Source organism: Dendrobates tinctorius, unplaced genomic scaffold (assembly GCF_039654945.1).
Source record: "Dendrobates tinctorius isolate UK_male_01 unplaced genomic scaffold, ASM3965494v1 ptg000133l, whole genome shotgun sequence".
NCBI lineage: Eukaryota > Metazoa > Chordata > Amphibia > Anura > Dendrobatidae > Dendrobates > Dendrobates tinctorius.
In genome coordinates, this window is record NW_027361801.1 from 39,319,842 (window position 1) to 39,337,190 (window position 17,349).

Below are 17,349 nucleotides of genomic sequence, written 5' to 3' on the forward strand. Positions count from 1 at the left end.
AGGAAGAAGTGCAGAACCTCCTTAGTAAGATTAAAATTGACAAATCACCAGGCCCCGATGGCATTCACCCTTGGGTATTAAGGGAGTTAAGTAATGTGATAGACAGGCCTCTATTCCTTATATTTAAAGACTCTATAGAAACAGGGTCTGTTCCTTTTGATTGGCGGCAAGCAAATGTGGTACCAATATTCAAAAAGGGGTGTAAAAGGGAACCTGGAAACTATAGGCTGGTAAGCTTAACATCTGTGGTGGGTAAAATTTTTGAAGGGTTTCTAAGGGATACTATTTTGGAATATCTCAATGTTAATAAATGTTTAACTCCATATCAACATGAATTTATGAAGGATCGCTCCTGTCAAACTAACCTGATCAGCTTCTATGAGGATGTAAGCTCTCAAATGGACCATGGAGAATCATTGGATGTCATTTATCTCAACTTCTCTAAAGCATTTGACACTGTCCCACATAAAAGATTGGTAAGTAAGATGAGAAAGCTTGGGCTTGGGGAAAATGTGTGTAGATGGGTAGGTAGCTGGCTTAGTGATAGAAAACAAAGAGTGGTTATTAATGGTTCATACTCAGATTGGGCCAGGGTTACTAGTGGGGTACCACAGGGTTCTGTATTGGGCCCCCTACTATTTAATATATTTATTAATGATCTAGTGGATGGCTTACACAGTAAAATATCAGTATTTGCAGATGATACAAAACTACGTAAGGTAGTTAACACAAAGAAGGACAGTTTGCAACTACAGACAGATTTGAGTAAATTGGAGAATTGGGCTGAAAAATGGCAAATGAGGTTTAACACAGATAAGTGTAAGGTTATGCACATGGGAAGGAGAAACAGATGCTATAATTACTTACTAAATGGGAAACTGCTGGGGAAATCAGACATGGAAAAAGACTTGGGCATCTTAGTCAATAAGAAGCTAAATTGGAGTGCCCAGTGTCAGGCAGCTGCCACCAAAGCAAATAGGGTCATGGGATGCAATAGAAGAGGTCTGGGGACACGAGATGAAAACATAATTCTGCCTCTGTACAAATCACTCGTCAGACCACACTTGGAGTATTGTGTGCAATTTTGGACGCCGGTGCTCATGAAAGACATTACTGAACTTGAAAGGGTTCAAAGGCGGGCTACTAAAATGATAAATGGAGTTGATTCACTTCAATACCCAGAAAGGTTATCAAAATTAGGTCTATTTACTCTAGAAAAGAGAAGACAGGGGAGACTTAATATATATGCACAAGTATATCAGAGGGCAATACAGAGATCTCTCCAATGAACTGTTTGTACCAAGGACTGTGACAAGAACAAGGGGGCATTCTCTTCGTTTGGAGGAAAGGCAATTTCTGCACCAGCATAGAAGAGGGTTCTTCACGGTAAGAGCAGTGGGGCTCTGGAATTCTCTTCCTGAGGAAGTGGTGATGGCCAACTCACTGAATGAATTTAAGAAAGGAATGGATGCTTTTCTTGTGAGTAACAGTATAGAAGGTTACGAATAACAGATTATAGGTAGATGGTTGACCCAGCTTAGGGGAAGGAATTTTTTTCCCTATGGAGAAAATTGGCTTCTACTCTGTGGGTTTTTTGCCTTCCCCAGGATCATCAATGCAGAACAGCTGCACTAAAAATAGGCTGAACAAGATGGACATAAGGTCTTCCTTCAGCCTTCAAAACTATGTTACTATGTTACTATATCAGGATGGCGATGAGGGGGCCATGCATACCAGGATGGAGATGAGGGGGCCATGCATACCAGGGATGAGGGGGCCATGCATATCAGGATGGGGAAGAGGGGGCCATGCATACCAGCATAGGGATGAAGGGGCCATGCATATCAGAATGGGGATGAGGCCATTCATATCATGATGGGGATGAGGAGGCAATTCATACCAGGATGTGGATGAGGAGGCAATGCATACCAGGATGGGGATGAGGGGGCCATGGATACCAGTATCGGAATGAGGGGGCCATGCATATCAGGATGGGGAACAGGGTGCCATGCATACCAGTATAGGGATGAAGGGGCCATGCATATCAGAATGGGGATGAGGCCATTCATATCATGATGGGGATGAGGAGGCAATTCATACCAGGATGGGGATGAGGCCATTCATACCATGATGGGGATAAGGAAGCCATGCACACCATGATGGGGATGAGGGGTCCATGCATACCAGAATAGGGATGAGGATGCCATGCATACGAGGATGGGGATGAGGGGGCCATGCATACCAGGAGGGGGCCATGCATACCAGTATAGGGATGCGGGGGCCATGCATATTAGGATGGGGATGAGGAGGCCATTTATACCAGGATGAGGATGAGGAGGCAATTCATACCAGGATGGGGATGAAGGGGCCATGCATACCAGGATGGGGAAGAGGGGGTCATGCATACCAGGATGGGGAAGAGGGGGCCATGCATATCAGGATGCTGATGAGGAGGCCATTCATACCAGGATGGGGATGAGGGGGCCATGGATACCAGTGTCGGGATGAGGGGGCCGTGCATACCAGTATAGGGATGAAGGGGCCATGCATATCAGGATGGGGATGAGGCCATCCATACCATGATGGGGATGAGGAGGCAATTCATACCAAGATGGGGATGAGGAGGCCATTCATACCAAGATGGGGATGAGGAGGCCATTCATACCAGGATGGAGATGAGGGGGCCATGTATACCAGGATGGGGTGAGGGTTCATGCATACCAGGATGGGGAAGAGGGATCCATGCATACCAGGATAGGGAAGAGGGGGCCATGCATATCAGGATGGTGATGAGGAGGCCATTCATACCAGGATGGTGATGAGGCCATTCATACCAGGATGAGGATGAGGAGGCCATTCATACCAGGATGGGGATGAGGAGGCCATGCATACCAGGATGGGGAAGAGGGGGCCATGCATACCAGGATGGGGAAGAGGGGGCCATGCATACCAGGATGGGGAAGAGGGGGTCATGCACACCAGGATGGGGATGAGGGGGCCATGCATACCTGGATGGGGAAGAGGGGGCCATGCATACCAGGATGGGGTAGAGGGGGTCATGCATACCAGGATGGGGAAGAGGGGGCCATGCATATCAGGATAGGGATGAGGAAGCCATTCATACCAGGATGGGGATGAGAGGGCTATGCATACCAGTATAGAGATGAGTAGATCATGCATATCAGGATGGGGATGAGGGGGCCATGCATACCAGGATGGCGATGAGGGGGTCCATGCATACCAGGATGCAGAAGAGGGGGCCATGCATACCTGCATGGAGATGAGGGGGTCATGCACGCCAAGATGGGGAAGAGGGGGCCATGCATATCAGGATGGGGATGAGGAGGCCATTCATACCAGAATGGAGATGAGGGGGCCATGCATACCAGGATGAGGATGAGAGGACTATGCATACCAGTATAGAGTTGAGTAGGTCATGCATATCAGGATGGGGATGAGGGGGCCATGCATACCAGGATGGGGATGAGGGGGCCATGCATACCAGAATGGGGATGAGGAGGCCATGCATACTAGGATGGGGAAGAGGGGGCGATGCGTAAAAGGATGGGGAAGAGGGGGTCATGCATACCAGTATGGGGAAGAGGCGGCCATGCATATCAGGAAGGGGATGAGGAGGCCATTCATACCAGGATGGAGATGAGGGGGCCATGCATACCAGGATGGGGATGAGAGGGCTATGCATACCAGTATAGAGATGAGTAGGTCATGCATATCAGGATGGGGATGAGGGAATCCATGCATACCAGGATGGGGAAGAGGGGGTCCATGCATACCAGGATGGGGATGAGGGGGTCCATGCATACCAGGATGGGGATGAGAGGGCCTTGCGTACCAGGATGGGGATGAGGGTGTCTATGCATACCAGGATGAGAATGAGGGGGCCATCCATACCAGGATGGGGATGAGGGGGCCATGCGTACCAGGATAGGTAAGAGGCCCCCATGCATACCAGGATAGGAATGAGGGGCCCATGCATATCAGGATGGGGATAAGAAGGCCATGCATACCAGACTTATTCTCGAGTCAGTACGTTTTCCACGTTTTTTGTGGTAAAATTGGGTTCCTCGGCTTATTTTCAGGTAAGCTTATACTTGAGTATATACAGTATGTATACATACACTGCACAACACTGAAATTGCAACATCAAGAAAGAAAAGTTATGGAGAGATGGAAATCACAGGATGGATAGACATGTAAATGATATGCAAATAATAAAAGAAAGGAAGCATTTCCCAAACATCTTGATTTACAGTCATATGTTAAAGTTTGGGTACCCCTATTAATGTTAACCTTTTTTCTTTATAACAATTTTGGTTTTTGCAACAGCTATTTCAGTTTCATATATCTAATAACTGATGGACTCAGTTATATTTCTGGATTCAAATGAGGTTTATTGTACTAACAGAAAATGTGCAATCTGCATTTAAACAAAATTTGACCGGTGCAAAAGTATGGGCACCTCAACAGTGACATTAATATTTCGTAGATCCTCCTTTTGCAAAAATAACAGCCTCTAGTCGCTTCCTGTAGCTATTAATGAGTTCCTGGATCCTGGATGAAGGTAATTGTGACCATTCCTGTTTACAAAACAATTCCAGTTCAGTTAAGTTTGATGGTTGCCGAGCATGGACAGCCTGCTTCAAATCATCCCACAGATGTTCAATGATATTCAGGTCTGGGGACTGGGATGGCCATTCCAGAACATTGTAATTGTTCCTCTGCATGAATGCCTGAGTAGATTTGGAGCGGTGTTTTGGATCATTGTCTTGCTGAAATATCCATCCCCTGCGTAACTTCAACTTCGTCACTGATTCTTGCACATTATTGTCAAGAATCTGCTGATAATGAGTTGAATCCATGCGACCCTCAACTTTAACAAGATTCCCGGTGCCGGCATTGGCCACACAGCCCAAAAGCATGATGGAACCTCCACCAAATTTTACTGTGGGTAGCAAGTGTTTTTCTTGGAATGCTGTGTTTTTTAGCCTCCATGTATAACGTCTTTTTGTATGACCAAACAACTCAATCTTTGTTTCATCGGTCCACAGGACCTTCTTCCAAAATGGAACTGGCTTGTCCAAATGTGCTTTTGCATACCTCAGGCGACTCTGTTTGTGGTGTGCTTGCAGAAACGGCTTCTTTCGCATCTCTCTCCCATACAGCTTCTCCTTGTGCAAAGTGCGTTGTATTGTTGACCAATGTACAGTGACACCATCTGCAGCAAGATGATGCTGCAGGTCTTTGGAGGTGGTCTGTGGATTGTCCTTGACTGTTCTCACCATTCTTCTTCTCTGCCTTTCTGATATTTTTCTTGGCCTGCCACTTCTGGGCTTAACAAAAAGTAAAGTGCTGCGGAATATGTTGGCGCTATATAAATAAAAATTATTATTATTATTATTATTAACAAGAACTGTACCTGTGTTCTTCCATTTCCTTACTATGTTCCTCACAGTGGAAACTGACAGGTTAAATCTCTGAGACAACTTTTTGCATCCTTCCCCTGAAAAGCTATGTTGAATAATCTTTGTTTTCAGATCATTTGAGAGTTGTTTTGAGGAGCCCATGATGCCACTCTTCATAGGAGAATCAAATAGGAGAACTACTTGCAAGTGGCCACCTTAAATACCTTTTCTCATGATTTGATACACCTGGCTATGAAGTTCAAAGCTCAATGAGGTTACAAAACCAATTTAGTGCTTCAGGAAGTCAGTAAAAAGTAGTTAGGAGTGTTCAAATCAAGAAAATGTTAAGGGTGCCCATACTTTTGCACAGGTCAAATTTTGTTTAAATGCAGATTGCACATTTTCTGTTAGTACAATAAACCTCATTTGAATCCAGAAATATAACTGAGTCCATCATTTATTAGATATATGAAACTGAAATAGCTGTTGCAAAAACCAAAATTGATATAAAGAAAAAAGGTTAACATTAATAGGGGTGCCCAAACTTTAACATATGACTGTATATAGTATTGAGTATAAGCACCATTTGAAGAAATACAGGGACTTGCATGCGGTGGCTGCTATCAATAAGGTTGTTAATGATTGGCTGAGGAACATTCTGCCACACTAAATGCACTTGGGCATCATGATCCACTGCTGGCAGCTATCTATATAATTTTGGACCAATGATGTCGCAGATATGCTCAATGGGAGAGAAGTTTGAAGACGCCGCAGGGCTTGGTAGCACATTTAGGCAAAGCAGGCTGCTCACAGTAGCATAAGCAACATGAGGCCTGGGAACATGTTGAAAAACATCCATTTCTACCTGCTTTGCTGTCTTGGTCTGTAACAATTTTTTTTACTAAGTCCAGAATTTTATTAAACTACTTAAAATAGTTGAAAAACTATTTACAGTGGTGAAAGTAAATATATGTGCTACACTGCCGATTTTGCAAGTTTTCCCACATACAAAGAATGGAGAGGCCTGTAATTTTTGTCGTAGGTATGTAAGGGGGTACGGGGGCTAGTTTAATGCCCTGCACTCCTTGCACATGCTCCTGGTAAAAGTGGTATATTCCATTTGTCATGTAATGTTGATATATTGTGTATTGCATTGTACCTATTTATGTGTTGTAGAGATATAGGGATAGTGTAGGACTTAGACCAGTAGGGGGAGCACAATAGAATAGGATAGGGATTAGTAAGACCAATAGGATTTGTCTGGTTAGGAGAGGCTAAGAAAGAGTAGTTGGGGAGCTTCTTGAAGATAGTGTGAGCTGGGAGGAAGGATAGGACAGTCATGTCTGGGGGAACGTTTAAGCAGAGGAGCCCAGCGGTCCAGGATCTAAGAGCTGACAGTCACACAGTGGTAGAGGAATATCAGGGCAGCATAAGAATGGTAGCAGCTAACTTCATGGGAACAACCCTTAACGTCTGAGGCCTATGGCCTGGAAAGGAATGGAAGAGCCATCCTTCAACTTCACCTTCGGAGAGGGAAGCGGGCAGGGAACTCCTGAAGTGGTTAGTCTAACCCGTCAGGAAGCTGCGGTACCGGCAGATACAGTACGGAAATGTGATATTCCTGGAGGAGTGAGGGACAGTACAGGGAACGGAATGGTTATATTCTGCGAAGAAGCTTGTGCTGTTTCTGTGACTAAACTGGATGAGCTGAGTAAAGTTGTTTTGCTGAAAATGAACTTGGACTCTGACTATCATTGTGTGGTGCTAAAAGAGAATGAGCCACGGCAGTGTGGAATGGACCCTGACTTACAAGTGAGTGGACTACAATGTGTTAATGTGGCAGGGAGCCAGGGTGTGTCAGTACTGCCACCATCAGCCATAACTACCCCCCTGGCCTCCGTTTCACTTGGCGTAGTACGGCAGGATCTGGATACCTCGCATTCAAAAGGCGGAGGTACCCTTAGTATGGCAAGGATGGCAGAAAATTGCACGGAGACTGAGGACAACTATAGTTCTGCCCCTCGTGGGCATCCTAACCTGAAAATGGAGCAAAACTCCATATGGCAGAGACAGTGGCTCGGGCCTGAGATGCATCGCTTGGTGTGCGGCGCCCGCCCATGGTGGGCGTGAGAGAAGAAAAGGAAGCCTTGCCCTTTACAGCAGGTTCCTGAGGGGTGGGCGGAGTCCGATGCTGAATGGGTGGAGGAGCCAGAAGCGGCTCCACCCTGGAACGGGTGGGCCCGGAAGAAAACCTCGTGTGCAGCTGGGCAGCGACATATTGAGGCACAGCACTGATGGCACACTTCTGTATCTGTTGGTTTGGCGGTCTCAGCCGCATAGACTGGAAGTGGCAGCAGGCAGAGGAAAGGACCCACTCTGGAAGGCTGTGGGGAGCATCCGATGTCGGGGATGAGGATCAGCTCGACAGGTTCCCATTGTACGCTGGAGTGCAGTACTGGCGGCTGCCGGACCCAGAACACCACTGCGTACCAAACGAGATTGGTGATCTGGAAGAAAGTGAAGCAGAAAGAGTTGCCCCAGTGGAGCCTGAATCAGAGGAGGCAAAACCGAAAGAGCCTGATTCGAAGGGCGTGACAGCTGTGTCGGTAGAGTCCAACGGTCGCGGAGCGATTGCGGACGGGATGCCGAAGCAGCGGGAGCGAAACTATGAGCAGGCAGTGAGTGGAACTCGGTCCCACACCCCGGAGCGCTGGCCCATATTCATAGACGTTCCGTCCCTTTGTCCATCAACCTGACACAAGGAAGGAGAGGGTCCCTTCCCATCCACCGGGCAGGCAGCATGGATAGCGGGGATGATTGAAGGGACGAAGGATAAATCTGGGCACAGCTGCGCCGACCAGGAGGGGATGCCATGGCTGGATGGCAAACCAGCGGGATGTGGGTGCACACCAACTCGTCTCGCGGGTATGGCTTTAGCCACGAGGCCTACACCGCTGACAAAGTGTATTTCAATGCCAGGTCTGTCAAGTTTCAGAGGCCCATGAGGGAAGGAGATCGGATCACCTTTTTCAAAGAGGATGGACCCCGGGGGTATTTTGCCATTGCAGTTGCTGTGTTACTCCCAGAGGATGACCTGGAACTGCACGAGCGCCAGGAACGGGTGCAGTCGTCCTCACATTCCCTGCCTGCTACACGGCTGGGCTCTGCATCTCCCTTGTTGTTGATGCTGGGGGATGTGACACCTGTGGTGGCCTCAGAACTACCATCACCCCCTGGAGCATGGGCACAGGACATGTGCCGTCAGGACAGTGACTAACAATGGCCACTTGAAAAGGAGACTTGTGCTTGATGCACCTATTGATAAGGAATGGAGAATGGGACTGTACTGGGTCCCTATGGGCAGAGGAGCCCTGTAGCCCCAAAGCCTAGTGCGGACTTGAGTGCAGTGTGGCCGGTGCAGCCACGGTTGAACGTTAATGTGAAACATTGATTTTCCCTCCCCAAGTTCTGTTGCACCTGTTGCATCTCCCCTGCTGGATTGAAGGATTCTGACCCTGAAGGGCTACATGCCCTTGGACTGAAAATGGACTATATGTGACTGCTGCAAATGACTGTGTTTTAGCTTGCCATGTGTAACCTGAACTTTATCCCTAGGAAAGAGCAGTACACATGCGTTAAAGGGCCATACTCTGTAAAAGGAGGGAGGTGGAACACCTCAACCAAGAGGACCTGATGGACAAGCCGGGTCAATATAATTTTGACTATAGCGGCTAGGACTGTGCTGAGTCCTAATGTGAACTGTGTACGTGCTCGGGTCATGGAGGACTATAACCAAGTACCTGCCCAAAGCACATATATTACAGGCCTAAAGGTCTGAGGTGGTCATTAAAAATAAGGACTTTCATGTAGAGCAAAGAGAATTTTATTACGGTTAGAGACGTTTAAAAAAAACAGCACTGCCAGCACTGTATGGTCGGGGACGACCATATTTTAGGGGGAGGTGTGTAAGAGGTATGGGGGCTAGTTTATTGCCCTGCACTCCTTGCATATGTTCCTGGTAAAAGTTGTGTAATGTTGATATATTGTGTATTGCATTGTACCTTTGTTTATGTGTTGTAGAGATATAGGGATAGTGTAGGATTTAGACCAGCAGGGGGAGTACAATAGAATAAGATAGGGATTAGTTAGATCAATAGGATTTGTCTGGTTAGTAGGGGCTAAGCAAGAGTAGTTGGGGGAGCTTCATTGAGTTAGTTTGAGCCGGGAGCAAGGAAAGAAAAGTCATGTCCAGGGGAAAGTTTAAATAGAGGAGCCCACCGGTCCAGGGCCTAAGAGCTGACAGTAACACAGCGGTGGAGGAAAATCAGAGCAGCATAAGAATGGCTGCAGCTAACTTCGTGGGAACAACCCTTAACATCCGAGGCCTACAGCCTGGAAAGGAATGGAAGAGCCATCCTTCAACTTCACCTTCGGAGAGGGAAGCGGGTGGGGAACTCCTGAAGCGGTTTAGTCTGACCAGTCAGGAAGTTGCGGTACCGATGGATACGGTATGGAAATGTGATATTCCTGGAGGAGGGACAGTGCAGGGAACGGAATGGCTATATTCTGCAAAGAATTTTGTGCTGTTTCTGTGACTAAGGCTAGTATCACGTTTGCGCCGTTTTGAGCAGTGTTTCGAGCGCACATAAAATGCATGCAAAAAACGCTTGCAAACGCTGCGATATTTAGTCGCATCATTGTGCGCATTACGACAAAAAACACAGCGTTTGTATGCATTTTCAAGCGTTTTCCATGCCTTTATGTTTTTTATGTGCATGGGTTGTCTAGATGTCACATTTCACAGGAGGAAAATCCTTGAAAAATTCTTGCAACAGACTCCACCAATGGGACACCAGTGGGCGTGTGTCTTGGGAATTCTTTATATGTTTACAGCTGAATTCTTCACATTTTCTTGCATTTTCCTTTGTGAAACATGGATCTGCGCTGGAAGAGTTTTCACTTCAACTTGGATCTGGACATCAGGATGGCTCAGGCTTATGCAGTTGCTTGCCATCAACAAAGGGAGAGAGACAGCGAAGATGTCAGCGTTTATGGATACATCCGATTATTGAACTTCGGGAGAGCCGTGGAGCGTACCACACCCTCTACAGCGAGCTCCAGGCAAACTCAGAGAAATTTACAGACTATACCCGGATGTCTCAACAAAGCTTCAGGGATTTGCTTGGTCATGTCCAAGAATCCATCCGGAGACAGGACACACAGCTCCGTCGTGCGATTCCTCCTGAGGAACGGCTCCTGGTCACATTATGGTACGTAATATTGCAAAATCAATGCCTGCATAATTTTCTTTGTTGTGACATGTACTATTCTAAAGCTGGCAGAATTATTGTTCTGCCATGTAGTAAACAAAGACCTGCAGAATTATTTTTATGCCATGTACTAATATTTTTTTTTTTCTTTCATTGTTTTAAAAAAAAAACAATATACATAAATATTAATTTTTGTTCTTTCTCTGTTTCGCAGAATCCTGGCTACTGGAGAGACCTTATCTTCACTCCACTTCCAGTATCGGATTGGAATCTCCACCTTGTCAGGAATTGTTGCGGACACCTGCCGGGCTTTGTAGAACGTTTTTTGTCAAGATTTTATGCCCCTGCCCACCACCGAAAAGTGGTTTGAAATAGCCCAAAAATTCTGGACAGTCTGCAATTTCCCCAACTGTTTGGGAGCGGTTGATGGGAAACACATCCGGATAATCAAACTCAAAAGAACTGGCTCCGAGTACTATAACTATAAAAAGTACTTTTCTACAGTACTCATGGCCATTGCGGATGCAGACTGTATGTTTGTTGCAGTGGACATTGGGTCATTTGGCTGTGGGAATGACTCCCAGGTTTTTAAGAACTCAGACATGGGCCGGAGGTTGTATGGCAACCATTTCAATTTCCCCATGCCACGGCCTCTTCCTAACACCGAAGGTCCGCCACAGCCATTTGTAATGGTTGGAGATGAGGCATTCCAGATGTGCCAATACCTGCTCAAACCCTACTCCAGCCGGGACTTGGACCACACCAAAAAATTTTTTAATTACAGGCTGACCAGGGCCAGAAGAACTGTAGAGTGTGCCTTTGGTATACTTGTCTCCAGATGGTGCATTCTCAGCACAGCCACTAATCTGAAACTGGAAACAGTGGATGAGGTGGTGAAGGCCTGTGTGGTTCTACATAATTTTGTGACGGCTAAAGAGCACCCGAACTTTGAACTCGATGATGCAGCTCCAAACCCATTGCCTGAATTCACTCAGCACCCTCTAAGGTCATCCGTTGAAGTTTGCCAAATGAGGGACCAATTTGCGGCCTTCTTAATCTCAGATGTAGGACGGGTGGAATGGCAAGATCAAATGGTGTAAAAATGTTTTCTTGTGCGTATGTTAATAAAAAACCTGTTTTGATGCCTGTACCGAGTGCACTCTGTCTTTTTACACTCCAATACAATAATCAACTGGCCAGGTGTACCAGTGAATTCATGATGCTGTGTTTTGTGCATCATGAATTTACTAGCACTCCTGACCAGGTGACTATACACACACACACACACACAAGTTGTATGACCTTTATCATCTCAACAGTTTGTGTTCAATTTGCAGCGACGGTGGAGATAATACAACTAATATTTGTGTCACCTGGCCTCATGTTACAAATAGTGATTTGGGGATGCACTAGCATCCGTCACTCTTTATGACACCTGACCATGTGACAATATTATTTGTAGGATCACCACTGTGGCTTGAGTTACAAGGCAGACTGGAGAGATAATAAAGTTTATACAACTTCTACAATCCCCAGGTCTGGTGTCATGCTGAAGTGAGGACACCTAAACTAACGCATCCTGACTTCAGAATGTTATCACACATGGGCAGGAGAATACACATATGAGTTAAACTGCAGCATCGCTACAGTCTGCCTGAAATATATGCAGACTGAAGCGACGCTGCAGGTTAAAACTCATGTGTATTCACGTGCCCAGGTGTGATAGTTATGATACAATGCCAGGGTATTGTACATATGACGTGTATTTTCCCCATCATCTCCTCAGTTTATTCAACACAAACTGAATGGAGGATGTGGAACAATAGCTATGCCTTGCACTCAACACCATCCTCTATTCAGTCTAATATTAGCATACTGAAGAGACTGGTGGGGAAAATACAAGTCATATATTTGTGTTTTTGACTACACATATCTCCAGGAATGACACAAGAAACGTGTCAGTATAATGGAGCTATGTGTGGGCAAAAACGCAAAGTGTATGGCGCAGTGTGTGTATGGCGCAGTGTGTGTACGGTGCAGTGTGTGTACGGCGCAGTGTGTGTAGGCGGCGAAATACACATTAATCAAATCGTATAAGATGAAAGCAGAATTGCACATTTATTAAAAAAAAAAATTATTGTGAAGGACGTTTGGGGGAAGATTGTGCTACTTTGGGGGTGTGGAGAGGCGAGAACGGCTGGAAGGTGAGGAAGGGGTTCTAGGGGAAGGGGCAATGAAAGTAGTGGGGGAAGGGAGCTCAGGGATGGAACTGGAGGCAGGGTGAGACACATTAGGAGGAGAGTGAGGAGGGACAAAGTCTTTTGTTTTTTATTCTTCTTGGGTGCAGGAGTCTCCTGCCTGGACCTACTGCCACTGTGTGACCACCTTACAGTGCTTGACCGCCTTGAGCTGGTGGACCGTGGCCTTGATTGGTAAAAGAGGGAATGTGGGTCACCCCTCTGATGCTCGGTGGTGGCGGTGGCGGTGCTCCTAGAAGGAGGGGAAAAGTGGTGGCGGTGCTACTAGGAGAAGAGGTGGCGGTGCTCCTAGGAGGATGAGTACTGGTGGCGGTGCTCCTAGACGGAGAAGTGGTGGCGGTGCTCCTACAATGATGAGGAGTGATGGTGGTGGTCCTAAAATGATGAGGAGTGATGGCGGTGCTCCTAGAAGGAGAAGTGGTGGCTGTGCTTCTACAATGATGAGGAGTGGTGGCGGTGCTCCTAGACGGAGAAGTGGCGGGGGTGCTCCGAACAGGAGAATAGGTGGCGTTGGTCCAAGCAGTTGCTGCGGTGGCGGTGCTCCAAGATGGTGGACCGGTGGCGGTGCTCCAGACAGGAGCAGCGCTTGCCATGGTGGTGGCGGGGGTGGAGTGTCCAGCAGCACTCGACATTGGTGTGGTGTAGTGGTGTCCGGTTTCGCTTGGAATGCAGGTGGCCGTGCAGTGGTATGCAGAAGTCGGTAGTGAGGTGTAGCGAGTCAGTGGTGGCACAATTGGAAATGACACCACTGACTGCTGCACGTATCGATTCTGCTGCATAGCCTGCAAGTAAGCAGTGATTCAGGCCTGCAACACATTCAGCTGTTGCTCAGGACTAAGGTGTTCCGCCATTCCCCGTTCAATTTTACTGAAAAAATGGTACACTGGTTTGTTGAGGTCGGCCTTCAGACGGTCAAAGCGACTGTCTACAGAGTGGAAGCGGTGTTCCATGTGGGTAAAACCGCATTCCATGAGTGAAAAACCACTTTCCACTCTGTCTGACAGCGCCTTGAGGCTGGCATGAAAGGCCTCGCTCAAGTGCATGAACTCGGGCATGACATTCCTGTCCAAGGCCCTCTGCTGCTGGCGGGAAGTGCCTGCATAACCAGTGGCAGAGACCTGGGACAGGGGAACACCTGATTGACCAGCTTCCTGGTCACCAGCTGTCCATGTTGCTGACCTGCAAGCTGCTTCCTGGCTGTCAGATGGCTGCGATGGGTCCGAGGTCGTCCGATGAAGGACCGCTCCAGGGACAGGTTGCAGGGTGCTGCTCCAGATGCTGTGAAAAGAAAAACATTAGTATCATACATTTACAAGAAGCATCAGCTGTGGAAAAGAAAAGCACAGATTAAAATAAAACTTGTAAAAAAAAAAAAACTTACGCTCTGGTGGCAAAGACCGGTCTTAGGAACGCCAACTCGTGATGATAGCGGTATTTTGTTCTGGTCCCTGCCACTGAACCACTGCGAACCTGTCCCTCAGCATGAACATCAGTGTTGAAGCGGTCCTTTATCAAGCGCCAACGTGTGCGGACTTTGTTCACTGTTGGAAAAACAAAGAAAAAATGTTATACAATGCACTGATGGCAACATCTGTATCATCACACACACCTGAGTGAACTTGGCAAACAGTCAATGCAGCATCACAAAAGAATTCAATAGACAATGCAGTCACTGTTGATCCTGATGACACTGTTGTGTTTCCTGCTAGACTATATCATTCCATCATTTTTCTCCTTTTGAGATTGCTATGCTTACTAGCCTGGACATGCAACCACCTGCTTCATTTGCTTTGGCTCAACTAATTTGGACACATGGATTGATTTCGAAGCTGCTCCAAAACTCCCCTCCCATGTACCTAAATGTGTGGACAGTTGTATTTTATACAGGTAACAAGTTCAAACAGGTGCAATTAATACAGGTAATGAGTGTAGAGTAGGAGGGCTTCATAAAGAAAAAATGAACAGGTCTGTGTGAGCCAGGATTCTTGCTGGTTGGTAGGTGATCAAATACTTATTTCATGTAATAAAATGCAATTTAATTTTGCAAAAATCATACAATGTGATATTCTGTTTTTTATTTTTAGATTCTGTCTCACACAGTTGATGTGTACCAAAAAACGACAATAACGGACTTACAATTTTTTCACCATTTCACCTAACGTGGATTTTTTTTCCATTTTCACGGTACATTACTTGTATGATATGTTCTCACAAACAAAAAAAGCCCTTTTTTTGTTAATGCAAGTTATGGCTATTGGAAGAAGGGGGTGGTAAATAAAAGCACAAAATCAAATATTATCTGCATCCTATAGGTATTACATATAACCCCCAGCAACATCTGTGTGGAGTATACATACTCTGTATGTTCTCCATGTTTACTTGGGTTACCTTGTAGGTGTTCACAATCTTTGAAAACATACTCATAAGATAGGGCTACTTTTATAGGAAACAAATAGACCTAAATGGTATGGGGAAATCATATTAAGGCCTCATACCCATTGGCGATTAAAAAAACGGTCCGATTTCTGGACTGGAAAAAAGGGTGAAGTGTTATGCCAGTGTCATGCGATTTCTATGCGATTTTGTATTTTTCCATCTGTTTTTCATCCCAGCCACTCTTTTTCTACAGTCATTTACAGGACCATTTACAGTGTTCTATACCACAGAATGGTGATGTATCCTTTAAAAATGGATGGAAAACGGATGGTTCGTTTTGGTCCGTTTTTTTAATCGCACCCATTAACTTCTATTGGCGAAAATCGCTGCAAATCGCAGCATGCTGCGATTTTTTTCTCAGATCGATTTTTGCTGAGAAAAACATCGCAAGTGTGATGTCACCCATTCACTAACATGGGTCAGAGTGCAATCCGATTAAAAATCGGATTGCAATCGTCCGATTTTATCGCCAGTTAGTATGAGGCCTAAAAGCCCTTTTCGGGATAAGGACTGAAGTGAATGTAGCCAATCTCTGTTTAGCAATTAGCATATTGGTAGTATAGTAGTGTAGAAGATAGATAATATTAGGCTATTACAGTGAGGAGTTTTATCAAAGATTTTTGCTGAAAAAAAAGCTTTGAAAATTTGCTGTTTTTTTGCGCAACGAAATGTGAATTCTGGCGTTTCCACGCCATTCTTGCACCAGTTTAGCCAAAGTGGGTGGAGATTGGGCAGGACGGTGATCTGACAGATCATGGCGACCTCAAATTCACGGGCTGGCATATGATTTGTGGCGAGGCACACACAGCAGCATATGCCACTACATGCCTCTTAATGAATCAGGAGTGTCCGGTACAAAACACCCACCTCATCAAGACCGGAAAGAGAATCGCCAACCTTGATGATTCGCCCCCAATGTAATATCCTGAATAAAGCAGTACATACATTATAAAATTCTTTCCTAACGCAGCAAAGGTTTAATGCTTAGTAGTCAGTAGTGATGTCAGTAGTCATTTTTGCATTTGAATGTTTTCAGAGTAATGGCCCTGTTATCTGTCAAAACTTATTAATAACAAAAAGGTTAGGTGGAAAGCAAAGAAGAAGTTAGTGTTATGTTACCTAACTCAGTTATTTTAATGTCGCCTTCTCACTTATGTGATCGTAATCCTTGACAAAAGCGACTGTCATACTTTTTAACAGGAATTTGCAATTACTTTTTTCCAAGCTCTGCAAATAATTAAAGAACACGTTATAAAAGGCCTTAAAATATATTAATATTAAATACTTAATGCCATCTTCAAAATCAATGTTCTCCAGTAAAATTAAGCAAGACAGGTTACAGGCAAGATGAAATATGTCACAAATAATTGAGACTGAGATATGCACTCCCTTTGCAAGTTGCGAGAAAACCCTGAAGAGTCCCAAAGGAGATCTGTGCACATCTTAATTTAAAGAATAAAAAGACTTTAATTCTTGCTCTTTTGTTCTGAAAATTGCTTCAAAAAGAAAATGTAGTAAAATGAAAAATGATAATGGCAATTACATAACTTTGAGAATAACAAATTACCAAAAAATGTTTACATAACCTCTTTGAGAATCAATGTCATCTTTTTAATAACATAAAAAGGGCTACATTAAAAGCAAACAATATGCGCAGTAAAGAAGTTTAACTCTAATTTATAGCCTGGCACGTGCAAGTGACAACTTGAATTAAATACTATACACATTATAATGAGATTTATGCTTGCTATTATTGTCTAGCCATTCATGCAGTAAAGAACTATGCTAATTAACAGCTCTGGATTCTGGAGTTGTGTCATAGAGAAAAAAATAACGTTCTCCATTTTAAATTGTATTTTTTAAAAAGGTCTGTGTACCTGTTTAAAAAGTCACAAAATTTGGTGCAACACTACTCCAGGCTCTCCCTGGTATATATTTGAGTATGTCGGTATTTTGGTGCAA

General features: G+C 45.3%; 1 long non-coding RNA gene across 1 annotated transcript; it reads right to left on the reverse strand.

The window, feature by feature from the left end:
• Positions 1-12,813: 12,813 nt before the first annotated feature.
• On the reverse strand, positions 12,814-16,616 carry LOC141048149 (uncharacterized). Its single transcript, XR_012219974.1, has 3 exons — positions 16,507-16,616; positions 14,333-14,492; positions 12,814-14,229 (listed from the first exon to the last, which is right to left on the reverse strand). It is a non-coding gene; the product is annotated as an uncharacterized lncRNA (long non-coding RNA).
• Positions 16,617-17,349: the final 733 nt, after the last annotated feature.